Source organism: Larus michahellis, chromosome 1, assembly GCF_964199755.1.
Source record: "Larus michahellis chromosome 1, bLarMic1.1, whole genome shotgun sequence".
NCBI lineage: Eukaryota > Metazoa > Chordata > Aves > Charadriiformes > Laridae > Larus > Larus michahellis.
Window position 1 is genome coordinate 70,944,171 of NC_133896.1, and position 15,859 is coordinate 70,960,029.

General features: G+C 40.0%; 1 protein-coding gene across 1 annotated transcript in view; it reads left to right on the forward strand.

Annotated features, from left to right (window-relative positions):
- The first annotated feature begins 1,861 nt into the window (after nt 1-1,861).
- The window catches only part of PIK3C2G (phosphatidylinositol-4-phosphate 3-kinase catalytic subunit type 2 gamma), a 284,737-nt gene continuing 270,739 nt past the window's right edge, over nt 1,862-15,859 (forward strand). Inside the window, exon 1 of the mRNA XM_074585602.1 lies at nt 1,862-2,716. The gene's annotated coding sequence lies outside the window, so the exon portion shown is untranslated. The remainder of the gene's footprint in view (nt 2,717-15,859) is intronic.

A 15,859-nucleotide genomic window follows, 5' to 3' on the forward strand; every position in this document is an offset into this window, starting at 1 on the left:
ACTCATTTTGGTTCACATGGAAACAGCCAAGCTCCCTGCAGCCCATATATCATGACCTAAATGTGTCAGGAGTTGTAATACTACTACCTCACCTTTTAGAGGGCAGACAGAGTGGTGTTTTGTGATTACTTCACAAGAATGATATGAAAGGGGCTTTCACTGCTCCATTGCTGAACAGGAATGGCTGTGTTGGGAGTGTGACTCTGTTCCAGACTGGCCTCAGCAATGTCTTCTGCATCGCTCCTCCCACAGCCTTGGATTCTTATTGCCCAGAACCTGCAGGTCAGTATAGACCCATCACAGCTTCTAAAATGCAGCTTTAGTCTGGGGGCTCTGCTTGCCTGATAGATATGGTTAAGAATCAGAGATTTTGTGCCTTATTACAAAATTTATGTTCAGATTCCACCTGAGATAGAGTAGGTTTTGCTTTCTATCATATCTTTGGCTTGGTTTATTAAAAAAAACCAAACAAACAAACAACAAACCAACAACCAAAACATAAACCTTACGTTTGGTGAACAGAAAACAAATGGATGTAGGTCTCTAGTGATCCAAGTTGGGTCAACAGGGATATTTTCTGCCTGTCTAAATCATACTGAGATTTTTATGATCATTTTGTGTGTCATAGGATGATCATTTATAGGATAAGTGCTATCAAGAGCCTCATCTTGTTCCTGTTGAAGTCAATGGGTGTTTTTGCTATTGCTTTTCAACAGTAGTAGGATTGATGACTGAAATTGAGCAGCTGCTGAAAGGTTAGTTTTAAAGTAGAATTGTGGTCAGAAAAGCAACGTGACCCTGTCAAGCTGACATGCTGGGAGCACTACATTTATTTTTTCTCAGTGACTTCCAGACCAAATCTGCTCAGTTTACAAGTCAAACATTTTTTATTGACTTCCAGAACTGCAAAGTCAGCCTCAGCCTGAAAAATCAAAACTGTTACTTCTGCTTCAGTCCACAGAAGATTCTGCATTTAGAACTTGTTGACATGTCCCCAATGCATGGTTGAATTCAGCCTGCCTTTCTATGTCTGTCCTAGCTCTGGAGGGTGAAAGCTGCCATAGTATAAATTTATTTGTTAGGAGAGTACATAGATATGGCTTGCAGAGACAAGCAGATATACTGGGGAAGCAAGGGCCATATTTGTATCTTCCTTCTAGTTCCACTTACACTTTAATCCTTAACTTCTGCTATGATAACGCTTTATTGTTTTCAGATTGCTTTAGTCTGGGACTACAGAGTCTAAACTGTGTTTATTGTAAAATATATTTTACAAAAGTGCTTAAGTTTTATGACAAAAGTAATGATTTCGAGATCAGTTTAAGACTTCAGAAACTACACCTGAAAGAGGTGACTCCTCCCAGGTCATGCAATTCCTCATTTACTCTCACGGGTTCACCGAGTTACACAGGGATATGAATTGGAGAACTAATTCAGTTTATTATTTAAAAGCTCTTAACATTATATAATCACAGGAGGGGCTCCAGCAGATGCTGGCCTGTCATATCTGTGCCTTAATCTGACCCTGACCTCAGAATCTTGATGTGACTCCTCAGGCAGCACATACATCATCTGATCTTAAACAGCTCATTTGATTAATATACTGTAGTTAAAATGTATGCTCAGTGCTAAAGTTAAAGCCAAAGCTCTTCCCTTCCATCACAAGTGCACCAAGGTCAACCACATTCATTTAAAGCTTCACAGTGATTAAGACAGTCCAGAGCAGAACGTCATCTTTCTAGTAAAGGGATAAACCATGACTATTGTTTAAGAGTTAAAGAAGTGAAGCAGCTTTCACTCCTGTGTTTTGCAATGCCCTTGGGCTGTTCTCTAAGTTCCTCTGGATCTTTATTTTGTTGGTTGTCACAAAGAATAGTAGTCATTCCAGTGCCTGAATACGTGTGTGCACGCTTGTTTATGATGAAGTGCATATGACAGATGCACATTTTTAAGACGTGCTAATTTCTACCGTGCTTTATACCACACATACTGTGTTGACTAATGCTTCGTGGAACCTAAGTTTGCTGTCTGAAACTATAGCTATTTTTAAGGGCAGCCAAGTATTAATGATTCTTCTGAAGTGTGAGCATATGCTAATTGAATTCCTTGGATGCTACAAAAACTTGTCAGATTTTTACTGTGGGAGACTTTTTTCATGCTTTCTCTAGGTTTGTTTGTGGTTTTGTTGTTTTTTTTTTAACTCCTCAAATTCACCACCAAAAGTATTGGTGAAGGCTTTCATCTCTAGAGGTTTTCCGTGCTTCTGTGGATTGCAAACTGTTTAGTGAGTTTGTTAATCTACTGCAGGTGAGACTTTTTTTTTCAAATGAGAGTGTGGCTAGATAGGGGAGGAGCTACCTGTTGATCTTGTTCTGTGTCCTTGGTCGCTGGTAAGCCTTTGAAGGGCAGGGGAAGATTGCTCCTCCCCAGAGAATGACTGAGCATGCACAGGTGGGAGAAGTTTGTGTGAGAGGCTGGGTGGTATGAAGAATGGGGTAGAGGAAGTAAGAAGCCGGTAGAAGGCTGGAGTGTAAGAAGTAGAAGAGGAGCGGAGAGATTACCTGCAAGGGGGCTGAAAACATGTTTTGGAGGTGGTGGAAAGAAAGAAAGGCTTTCTTGAAGATCTGGAGACTTGTTCCAGCCAGCAGTAGCTGAATGAGAAAGAAAGACTGTTGGAAAAGTTCCAGCCTTCCAGAACACCACCCTCGGGGTGCAGGTTGGTTTCAAACCCCTTGGTTTAGTGTCTTACCTTGCAGGTGTGAATCTTTTCTTTTTGAGGCTTGGTGGGGTTTTTTTTTGTTTACTATTTTGGGTACCCTCAGAAGCTAGTGTCAGAAATTGGAAGTGTTTAGTATCTGTTGCGTGCTCTAAAAGAAGTTAGGTGATTTGATCTTAACTTCTCAAGTTGGTATGGTAAGGTATAGTCACATGTTCACATGGTGGAATCCTGCTTTCCCTTTGTGTTGAGTCATGTAGTCTTTTCAGGAACAGTGATGTCTTTCCAGTTACATAAAAAAGCCTGGCTGCAAACAGTAGAAAAACCAGTCTGTGCATGCATACAGATCAATGAATCAAATCCATTGATCCACTGTGTTCTACGCTATTGTTTTGCTGTGTGTGCAGAGCTCAGATCTGTAGTACAAACAGTGAAGTGTGTTTTCTGGAAGTAGCTATGGCTTTAAAAAAAAAAGTAAAAACAAAACAAAGAAATAACCCAACAGAAACAACGAAATCCTTTAAAATCCCTTCCCCTCCCCTCCCTCATTTGGGAAAACAAACAAAGCCACTAGAGTGTATGGAAGTACTCAAGTTAATGACATATTAACCTCAGCTCTGTTTCCTATGCTCGTGCAATAATAGAACATCCAAGGGTTACTCTCTTTGGTAAAAGAATCCCTAAATCTTTCAGACAACAGCGAGCTTATGGTTTAGAGAGCCTCATAACGGAAAGTTTTTGTGCTTAAGCTTATTGACTCAGATTTTTTTACTTCTTCAAAGAAAGATAATGCATAGTTAGTTGTATGTAGGTGAAGATATTAATCTGGAGGTGTGTTGTACAAAATTTATATATGTCCTGTATACTGTTAACAGAAGTGGATGAGCTGTATGAAGCTGTTTTACAAGATCGGAAAATTTTATGCATTAAGTTGTTCTGCAAAAGGCCTTGTTTTAGCAGTTTGTAATGACTCATCCCGTTACATGTGCCATTAATCCAGTGATGTTTGCCAAGTTCTTACGAATAGGTACAATGAGGACAATATGGTCTCATGAGCTTCCTGCTGAAATTATTTGTTTATAAGCAGGGACACTACATAGGTAAAGCTGAAGTATCTCTGTAGTTTAGGAGTGAAGACAGACATCCTCAAGTCCTCTTTACACCAGAGAATTAAACCTCAGAAGTCAGTGCTATTTTGCTTTTCCATGAACGTCATCTCTCTCTTTCTCATAATATGTATGTATAGAGCTTGGATTTGTGATTGTGGTGTTGCTGATATTAGACAGAAATGCAGATAGAATCATAGAATGGTTAGAGTTGGAAGGGACCTTAAAGATCATCTAGTTCCACCCCCCTGCCATGGGCAGTGACACCTCCCACTAGACCAGGCTGCTCAAAGCCCCATCCAGCCAGGCCTTGAACACTTCTGGGGATGGGGCATCTACAGCTTCTCTGGGCAGCCTGGTCAAGTGTTTACCACCCTCAGAGTAAATAACTTCTTCCTGATATCTAATCTAAATATATCTTCTTCCAGCTTAAAATCATTACCCCTGGTCCTATTGCTACGTTCCATGATAAAGAGTCCCTCTCCACCTTTCCTGTAGGTCTCCTTTAGGTACTGGAAAGCCACTATAAGGTCTCCCCAGAGCCTTCTTTTCTCCAAGCTGAACATCTGCAACTCTTTCAGCCTGTCTTCATAGGAGAGGTCCTCCAGCCCTCTGACCATCTTTGTGGCCCTCCTCTGGACTTACTCCAATAGGTCCATGTCCTCCTTATGTTGGGGGCTCCAGACCTGGACACTTTCTAATTTGTACGTTGTAACACAAATATGCTTTTCCTATACACTAAATAAATGAGCTTACCCAATTTTTAGTTTACACCTAATTCAAGTCTTGGCTGTCTTCCAAACTCACGTGGCTACCATTCATATATTACAGTTTGAGAAAATGCGTGTGCAGGTAACTGTATGGAGTTATGTGGGGGATGAGAAACCAGGTGAGCAGGTTTGTATTACATTAGTGAAAATTGTAAAGTGAGTGCAAAAAATCAAATACTTAGGATTTAGGTCTGCTTGCATGTCGCCTGATTCACAAAACTATAAAGAATGTGTAGTTCTGCTGGGCTCCTTTTTAAGTTGTGAAAGATTACCTCTGCAAAACTGACGCTGTTTTATACAGGTGCCTAAACAATCAGGTAAAAGCTGAATTTTGCCATCCTGAGTAGAGGGGTGTTTGCTCTCTCCACATGTACCTCCTTTGGGTGTGATCTTTTGTAGTAATTCCTGCCAAAGCATTTAATACAATATGAATGAATATAAATATTTTAATGTCATGTATTATGGCTATTACGAGTACCCGTTGATGTCGCGTTTTCAATGAGTAATCTTGATGTATCAGGTGGCTGTTGGAATACTGACAGTTAAATTTCTCCAGTATTTTTTAAAGGAATGTTTTAATATGCTTTATTTAAGCTTTTCAATTTTCAGTGATTAAAAATGTGTCCAAATGTATCAGTTTAACTTTGTTATAATGCTGTAGACTTCAGATTTTTTTTCTTTTACAATAGCTTGCACATCTCATTTCCTTACTATAAAACTCCATAAAGTGCAACTCGCCCAAAGTCAATGGTATTTTTCATCATCTTCTCCGTGGTGTTGAGTGGCCTCCGTTTCTGTGAAAATCAATTGGATTTGCAGCTGTTTAGTATCTGTTCTATGAGAGCTTTCATAACTGCAAGGTGTATAAAACCAGAAAGGGTCCTTTGGTTTGTATAGTCTAATTTATATATAGCTTATAAATCATGCTATAATACCCTCGATTTGACACTGTTTACCTGTCCCATTAGGTCCCATGACTTCTGTTAATCTTAGCTTTAGTCAAAGCTATTCATATCTTACAGAAAGGCTTTCTGCCTCAGCTTTGAGATGTCTGGAAATGGAGGTTGATTCAAGTAAATAAGTCTCCTTTACAGTTTAAAAATAATAATAATTATGCATTTACTTCAGTCTGAATCTGACAGACTTCAGTTTCCCAGTGGTCGATTCTTATGAGGATTTTGGGTGCATCTGCATTAGCATGTCAGTTGAGATTGGGAATGTGCTTTGAAGCAGGTTTGCCGATCCTTTTTTTTTTTTTTTTTTTTATCTCCTCCTCCTACCCTGCCCCACATCGTCTCTTCCCCCGCCACGCTGCCGTTCACATCAGAAGATGCATTCCTCCACCAGCAGATGCATTCCAGGAGCAGGAGCGCAGCTAATGCACTCCAGCTGCAGAGAGGCATTTGGCGCTGGGAAAGCAGGCTAAGCCTGGTCTGAAATAGCTCTTCCTTTACCTCCTTTCCCCTGCAAGCCCATAATGGGTGGGCATCAAGCCCTCAGCACCCTACAGATCCTTTCCTAGTGGGGCTGTGCTGCCTGTTAATGTAAACAAAGCCTTTGTTAAAGGTCAGCTTAGTATATATAGTAAATTCTGTCTGTGAAAGTATTTACGTAGTGTGTTGTAGCATGATGATGGTGATCTCGTGGATGATCTAAAAAGATTTCAAACGCTTAAGTCTTTTGCTAAAAGAGGTTTTTTCAGTTCATGGTTCTTAGCACAATTTTCTATTTCTTCAAAATTCTTTTTAAAAATCTTTAAATATCTCTTAAGATATTTTTTAAGTTTTTATATTTTTTTAATTAAGAATATTATTCTTTTTAAAGAGCACTGATCAGAATACCCTGGGGTACTAATTCAAATGTGATATGGAAGTAAAGGATACTCAGTTAAATCATAGAATCACAGAATAGTTTGGATTGGAAGGGACTTTTAAAGGTCATCTAGTCCAGCTCCCCCTGCAGTGAGCCAGGACATCTTCAACTAGATCAGGTTGCTCAGAACCCCATCCAACCTGAACTTGAATGTATCCAGGGATGGGGTACCTGGACAACCTGTTCCAGTGTTTACCACCCTCATTGTAAAAAAAATTTCTTCCTTATATCTAGTCTAAATCTACCCTGTTTCTGTTTTAAAACCATTACCCCTTGTCCTATTGCAACAGGACCTGCTAAAAACTTTGTCCCTATCTTTCCTGTAGGCCCCCTTTCAGTACTGGAAGGCTGTAGTTATGTCTCCCAGAGCCTCCTCTTCTCCAGGCTGAAAAAACCCAACTCTCTCAGCCTGTCCTCATAGTATAGGTGCTTCAGCCCTCTGGTCACTTTTGTGGCCCTCCTGTGGACTTGCTCCAACAGGTCCATGTCCTTCTTGTGCTGAGGACTCCAGAGCTGGACGCAGTACTGCAGGTGGGGTCTCAGCAGAGCAGAGAGGGAGAATCACCTCCCTTGACCTGCTGGCCATGTTTTTGATGCAGCCCAGTATGTGGTTGGCCTCCTCGGCTGTGAGCACACAGTGCTGGCTCATGTCGAGCTTTTCATCTAGTTGTAAAAATCTAGTTGTGTATAAATCTAGTATAAACCACAATGAAACCACAACTGTTTTCCCCCTGGAGTCCAGGACAACATAGTCTTCTTTTGACAGGAATATAGCTAGTGCCAAGTATTTAAGTCTTTACTTATTGACCTCTTCTCATTACTTTTTTCAGGATTGAAATTCAGGCAAGCGAGGTGGATTTTTTTAGTGTAGGTTTTATTCTTGCATCCAGGCTACCCTTTTGGAATACAGGTAGACTTTCAGATTTCTTCCAGTCATGTAAAATATATTCAGGGCATAAATTGTATTAGCTTTGGATGCAGGTAGGCCAGAGAAATCATCTGCAAATAGATTTCAAATACTCACTATGAGTTATCTAAGTATATTAATTTTAAGAGTGTTTATTTCTTGTAGATGTTGTTTAACATATTCCTTAGTTACTAATGGACTGGAAAGTATTTCATCTCATTGTGATACTAACCCATCATCCTGCTTCTCTCCAAGCATACAAGAACATTTTGCCTTTTCTACTTCATTATAAATATTTCTGTCTTCACATAGGAATTTTCCTATTGCTAGGTATTCTTCTAGTTTTTCTCATTTAGTTTAGATTTGCTAGCCAAGTTGTAGCAGCATAAGCCTAGATATTAACAGGTCTGAATTAAAACCTCTGGCTCCTCCTCGGGCTCTCCAGTTACCCTGAGACAATTAATTTAGAGTCAGATTTTAAAGGCATTTAAGTTGCTGCAGAATTGGGGTTTTACATATCTGTATGGATTTTCCTTTGCTTCAACTTCATGCGGTCTTGTTTAAAGAATACGTCTTCACTTTCATTAAATAAAATCAACAGTATATTGTTATGGATGGGAAAAAACCCCCAACCGAAACCACTGTTGAGACACTGTCATGGACGACTTTGGTAAGAAATTATTGTATTTACCAGAGCATACTTAAAAATAAAACTTGAGTTCGGTGTTACTGCAAGTAGGCGAACAACAGTCCAAACTACCAGTGTTTGGGTTTGTTTTTTTTATTGCTGTAGTGAACAGTAACTGAGCAGGCTACCTTGTTTATCAGCCCATATAGCACTGAGATGAACATTTTGTATTTATGTTACTGCTTCTTAGATGCACACTTCATGTTAATATTTCTCTGAGACTGTAAAGTGTACATCTAAGGAGGCTCTTGTGGATAACAAAACTCAAAATACTAATTCACCAAAGATCTTATTATTGAGAAGTATTTTAAAAAAAAAAATTGGCAGCAAGCACGCTATCCTTTTTCAAAATCTTTAGAGAAAAGTTATTGTACTTCAGTCTGTGTGGTTCCTGGTTTTGAAGAAATGCTACAAACTGTGTGCCCTTCCTATTTATAGCTGGCATTTTTTCTGCAATTAACAAAATTGCTCATGCCTCCTTTGAAATACAACTTGGCCACCTCCTCTGTATTGTTCTTTCACGAAGAGTATTCTTGACTTCATTGACATTCAATAATGTTGAGGTATGTTGCTAATTATTCCCAGTATGAATGCCTACTTATAATTGCAATTTATCATGAATGCATAAGATTTGTTAATGATTTTTTTTAAAACTTTTTTTTTGCCTCAAGTCTTGTGGGTTTTATTGTTTCTAAAGCTGCTGAAGAACCTGCTGGTTTGAAAATAGTAGTTAATGCATACCACCTACTGGTAATAATTACATCAAAGCTTTTTGCCCCTTCTAGTGTGCTAATACTGCAGAGCTTTATGAATTCTTTCGAGCCAAAGAGCTCAATTTTCCTTCAGTGCATCAAAGTTTAGAGATTTCTACCAGAAAAAGACTGACTTTCCTGTATACTAAACAGGCATGTGTATTGCATTTGACCCCCCAGGAAGTTTCCAGACATAGTTAAGGCATTATCTGGCAATATAGGACCTACATAACCCACCTCTTAACATTGTGTTTTGCTGAAGCCAGAGCACTACAAAGGAGATGGAAAAGCTGACTAAACTAAACAGTAGCAATTTGCACGTGTGGTAGATATATGCCTGGCTATGGGCTTTTTATGAGCTCAGCTTTTGTATAGCTTAGGTCAGGGCTGCGCTAGATGCGGTTTGGTTTGTTAGAGCTGATTCCTGGAGCAGTTATTTAGAACTTGGTTCTCTCAAGCTGTGCTCCACACTGTAGCTCCACATTTCTTCTGGGATTGACTCCAGTGTGGCGAGTGGCTCCACTGCTCTGGACTTTTGTGTCTGGAAGTGATTGCTTGTAATTTTGGGAGTCATAATTTCAGACTTGGAAGTAACTTCTTTGTATAGTGGCAGAGTATTGAATTTTATTTCCCCCCTTTCCCCTGTGTTTCTGGGTAAAGAACGTGTCCTGAGATGGGAGTGGCAGTAAACACAAACATTATAAATTCTGTTAATAAAGATTAACTTTGTGTATTATAAACTATAGACACTGAAACAAAATTCTGTAATTGTTCATTATATTTGTTTGTCACCATGCTGTTGGACTTTCTTTGGAGTGAAGTAGTTCTTTAAAGGACTAACCGAAGGTATGGTTCTGGAGATACCCATACTACCAGCAGAGACTGGTAGTCCAGTCCAGACCAGAAAGGCTGAGGGATTTGGGTCTCTTCAGTCTGGAAAAAAGACGGCTGAGGGGGGACCTTATCAACACTTACAAATACTTAAAGGATGGGCGTCAGGAGGATGCTGCCAGGCTCTTTTCAGTGGTGCCCAGTGACAGGACAAGAGGTAACAGGTACAAACTCGAGCATAGGAAGCTCCACCTAAACATGAGAAGGAACTTCTTTGCCCTGAGGGTGGCAGAGCACTGGAACAGGCTGCCCAGGTAGAGGTGGTGGAGTCTCCGTCTCTGGAGACATTCAAAACCTGCCTGGATGTGTTCCTGTGCAACCTGCTCTAAGGTGACCCTGCTCTGGCAGGGGGGTTGGACTAGATGATCTCCAGAGGTCCCTTCCAACCCTATGATTCTATGATTCCTACGTTTTATAAAATCCTCTAATGCTATCCCTGAACACCCTGGATCCTCAAATATCTACACCTCATCAGAGCATGAAGCGCTTGCTCTTGGCATCAGGCAGTAGAAGGCCGTGACGGCACTCACTTTATTTCAAGGCAAGGTCCATGGGAAACCCAGGCCAGATGCTGTGTGATGTCAATGGGAGCCATCTGAATTGGAGGCTGTGGATGCTGAGGAGTACAGACATACATGATCACTGTCAAGGATGGCTGCTTTTTACAACATTTTCTGATGCCTGCTGTTGCATCTGAATATAGTTGCAGTGCAAGTAGAGCAGCTATGTGATGAGGCAGGTGAAAGTAATGAGCATCCCATTGATATGTCTCTTCTGCACCAACCTAAATGCCACTTTATATGCTGAAATAAGGTAGACTTCAAAATAAAACCAGTTACAGTATATACTTACTTGTAAGGGAGGAGAAAGCAAAAAAGAAGGTATTGGGTACAACTTTATTCATCACTAAACTCTCAAGTAGTCCTGTTATGGGTTTTGGATTTGCTGCTAACTACTGGATCCTTGATACTGCTAATTGAATTCAGAGCACAGGCTTTCAAAGAGCTTTACTTCCCATTATATTGTCTGTATTTTATATTGTATTTGAAGATTCACTGAAATGTGCAAAGCAGCAAGGCATATAAAAAAGGGGAATGATGACATGAACTCAGAGTGACCACACAGATTCAGAAAACAATTATGAAAAGGAAAGTAATGTTGTTTGTGCTCTGTAACTTCTTATCTGGACTGTGACCTTGAAAGTGGCATTTCTACTGCCTGCCTGTGAAAAGCAGCTTCTTTCTCCACTGCATTTCTCCATGCATTGATTAGAAAAAGAAGGGGTGGGATTTGCAGAGCAACATCTATGAAGTTGAAGCGTCTGTCTCCAATTACTTTAAATACTTTAATGTAGTGTAAAAAAGATGGTAAATTCTTCATGTTAATCTTAGGTTATGTGTTCCTCTAGTGGTGAGGAGTTTTTGGAGGGATGGAGCTATGTGAGTGGTGGAAATATTTAGTATCTAAAGCTGTGTAAAATGTTGAGAAGTAGGTGCTGCCTAACAAACAAATGCTACTATTAGGATGAGGGTCAGGAAACAAGGGACTTTACTAGCAGCCTAATCACTGTGTGCCATGGAGTTCCCGCCTGTGAGTTATAATACAGCTTGAGTACACCTAGACTCCATATTGTTGAGCCTTTCCTCAGTGGGACACACGTGAAAGGCCTGGAGGAACTGCTACCCCTTGATCAAGGGGTAACAAGAAGGATGGGGCCACAAGGCAATGTGTAGAGAGATGCAGGGTTCAGCTGGGAGGAGACTTGCAGATCTCTGTGTTATGTTGTCGTCAGTCACTTCTGAAAAGATATTTGGAAGATCAGCCATCTGAGCCTGTCTCTGTTTAGAGAAAAGGTGGTTTTCTTCTATTTTAGCTGGTAGGGCGAATGGCATGAGATACTTTTGTTCTTTCAGATATGTTGTGAATATTAGGGAGGAACGTGGGTTTTACTTCACATGCACAAATTTCAAATTATCCTTTTAACTGTGAGTTTATTTTGAGTCAGTTAAAATAGCTGGAATGAGATAAATTTTTTTCTGAAGTGAAAGCACAGTCTGAGACTGCAAGTGGTATGAGTTGTGGCTTTCTCTTTTTTCTGGTTATGTTGAGGTGGTTTTTTTTTTTTTACATTTTGGCAGTATATAGAGAGTAGTTGCCCTCTGTGCAACTCAAAGTAAAGTTGGATAAAGATTCTGTGCTTGTCTTGCTTCTGGATCTGAGCATAACAGGGAAGGAAGTTGGGGTGGAGGCTGTGAAACTGATGTGGTGAGCATGGTGCACCCTTCCTGTGAGGTAGCGTCCCAAGCAAACGCAGAGCTCGGCCTATCCATGTTATTGGCCAAGCATGGTCCTGAATCATTCTGGCACAGAAGTCATGCCAACATGGCTTTTCCTCTTTTCTTCTTCCTCCTATTCCAGCTATGATTTGATGGATGGAGGAAAACAAAATACAACACTAAGTGATTTATTTAGGGTCGTGGACAGCCAAAATATTTAAGCAGATTTATTGTTATCTTAAAAAAAACAAAACACTGAAAACCACACTATTTTTAGACAAATCTGTCTGCTATTTTAATCTGTTTCAGATTTCTTTAAGAAAAGAGGGCCTCTGTTTTCCCAGAAATATGAGTTTTATGTTGATATACTACTGGTATTTGTAGAGGCCAAATGCAGTTAAATAAAACAGTTAATACTGGCCTGTAAAACCTATAGCATCTTAGTAAGGAATAATTCATGTGTCTAGGTGAAAATGGAGTTAAAACTTGAGAATCTTGTACTCAGTGTTTTCAGGGGCCAAAGTAATTCCCATTTTGCAGTTGCAATAAAAGATTCAGCAGAAAGTAAGGTTGCTGAAGCTCAGCTTGACCAGGAAAAATGATTCCCAATTTCAAAAAAAGCAACAACCAAAACAAACAAATAAATAGTGTGTATTCCTCTTGCCACTTCAAGTTATTAGTGTCATGGAAAAAGTTAGTGTGTAGTTCAGCCACAAGTTCCTGGGACAGAAAAAGATGAACTTGGTGCTGTGGCTTGCTGCAGCAGTGTGTGACGTGAGATGGAAAGAGGAGGCTGTAGGTCCCTTTGCCTAGACTGCCATCATCTGCTCTTCCTACCAGTCAGCTCCAGGGCACAGAAAGGAGTGCTGGCCTATCTTCAGCATTAATCCCTTTGTGCTGGGGAGGCGTTTTAGTCAGAGCTCTGCATACAAGCCCGAGTTCTGTCAATTCAGGATTAGCTCCAAAACCAAACTCTCTGGTGTGTGGTTTAACCCTTGGTTATAGATTAGACAAGGGGAAGAAGGTGCTTTGCCTGCATCAGGACGTATAGCCCAGGAGCTCTGCTGGTTGCTGTGGAGAGGTTTTTTTCCTCCAGCTGCAGCCTGAGGAAGCAAGAGTCTAATAGAGTTTCCTAATCCTGTCCCAGCAGAGACTGCCAATCCTGACGTGCCCTGCACAGCTCTGCAGGGAAGGCTGAGATGAAACGGGGCTGATGGCTTTTATTTCTTGGCCTGCTCCTACAGGTATCGCATTCAGAAGCTTTTTCGTTTATTTGGAAACATCCACTGTATATGGTTTAATTTAATCAAACTTTATTTATCATACTTTTTAAAAAAAAAAAAGCATTATCTACTTTTTCATTAAAAATGCTCTCAAGCAAAAAACCCCAAACTTTTGCTGCTTCTGATGTCCTGCTGTTACTCCCCAGTGTTCATGTCTGACTTAAAGATTAATTAAAATAAATATCAAGTGCTACTGAAATAATTAATAAATGATACAATTTACATTCGATTGTAAGTGGAAGAATGTCTTACACTTCCCTTTAAAAAATCAGCATGGTTCCAGAAAGGAAGGAAGCATGCTAATTACAATGCCTCCACGAGATTTTACAATTCATGGCTGAGAGTTGATCAGAAGATGCAAAGGAAGCAAAGCAAGCATTTTAATGTTTGATACTTCAGTGCTTCTAATCCCAAAGCTTGCTATTAACTATATAACAAAACTTGTTCATTTCCAGTAGTTTGATATTTCCTGAACTTTTCCATCCAGAATTGTTAGAGACATTTAGGATTGGATGCTAGTTCTGTACCACTTTTGGAACTGAGGTAACATGGCTGGAATTTCTCCTAATCTACAGTGGTTAGTGTGAAATGAGATTAGCTTCTTTGGCTTTTTACAAAATATCTAAATGTTTCATACCTTTTTTTGTTTAACATACATCTCATGACCAACACTTATGCACCTTTTCCTGGCACACAAGGAAAAGAGCAGTTCTGCCTTTGACAGAAGCAGCAAATGTAGTATGTCCAATGCACAGTCATGCTGTCCAGTGTTGTTTATGAAACAATATGAAGATGTTAATGCATCTCTGAACATATTTGTTAATTTGGAAAGTCATAGCACCTGTTAATAGAATAGTGACAAGAGGAAGAAGGACAGAGAAGTCTCTTCTACAGGGCTGCGTATAAAGGTACCTTCTCTGAATTATATCTTTAAGATGGCTTTATAATCATGAAAAACAACTGTACAGGGTCAGGCTGAACATTTGTCTTGGAGGGTAGGAGACGATGCTTAAGGGACCAGTAGAGGACCAGCACAGCATGGTATCTTTCTCATACAGTCTTTTGGCCTCCAGCCCCCTGATTCCTGAAACCAGAGGGTATCTCTTTGTTTAACCTTTGCACTGCCTCTCTCTTGCGGCTATTTCTCTAGTGTCTTAACATTCCTCCTGTTCCTCTATGATACTGAAGCGTGAGTAGCAGGAGTGCTGAGGATATAGTGGAAGCGTTTTGGATGCTCATTATTTCTTTCTCTTACTAAATGGGAGAGAGCCAACTGCAGTAAAAATCCAGCTCAGTTTTTGGCTGAAGTATGTTTGTTGCTGTGTGGGATTAGTCTGTGCTCCAATTGAGGAGTTGAGAGGCTTGAGGATGTGCACTGCTGTGAGTTGTTGGAGATCTGAAGAAGTCCTACACTGAAGAGATGTAAGATTTTGCAGGGGAGGAGGGAACTATAATTTCTCCAGATCTGTAGGGAGTTTCGTGGGAGCTACAGAAGCTCTACATTTCCAAAATAAAGGCCTTTGTTTACTTCCAACCTTCAAATCCCTGTTTGATAGCGTTGGTAGGTTTACAGCCCCCATTAAAATGTTTTCACTTGGTGGTTTTGGTTTGTTTGTTTGTTTTCCCCCTCCTCCTTATCCCCCCCCCCCCCCCCCCTTTATTACTTGAAACTGTGAAAGCACTTTGGGGGAAAAAAAAAGAAGTTTTATGAGTACTGAAGTCAGGATTTCATAACTGGAGATTTTGGGGCAGGTCTTGTAGGAGAGTGCTGCTTCCTCTGCGTTCTAGAGGAGCCTAGGCAGAAGGCTTCAAACTTTAATCTCAAGAAATGGATTGAAATATAAGCAGTTAAACTCCATATCAGTATGACCCAGCATCCTGTGCTAGTACATAGCTTGCCTAATACAATCTGTGTTAGATATTCATAATGTTCTAGTTAACACAGTGACATCTAACAGGATTTATTTTAAGATTATTGCCCTTGTAGTTCTGTAGAAAGCTTTTCCTGGAGGAAAAAAAAAACAACCCAACAACACGAAACAAACCACCAACCAACATTTCTTTGTCACTGTGATCTGAGTAAGAGCAGGGAAGTGTTTACTTGTCCAGGACTTCCTGGTCTGTAATAAATCTTGTGCCCTCCTATTCCCCATAGTATGTAATTCAGTGCTCTAGAACAGCGAGTTGCAACTGAAAATACAGTTGTGTTTGTGAGGTAGGCATTTAGCAAATTATCTCAGCAGATGTGAGCCGTTACATAGGTTCGGTGAAGGATGTGTCTGCTAATTGTGATGGTCATTAATACTCTTACTGCCCTAAGTCCTGAACTCTTATAACTATTGTTTTACTACTTAATTTCAGGGATGTAGACATAAGTATTCAATTTACTTTCAGTGCATGTTTTTATCACAAAACTCTCTTCCATTATAAACGCTATATTTTCGTTTTAGTCGCCAAGCTGTTTTCTGAGGCATGGAAGATTGTGCTTTTCCTAAGCATAGAACAAACTAATGTCTTGATTATAGTTTGGAAAAATCAAATAGAAACATAGCATCTGATAAATAGGTATGTGATTATACAGGGACTATATGGTATGTG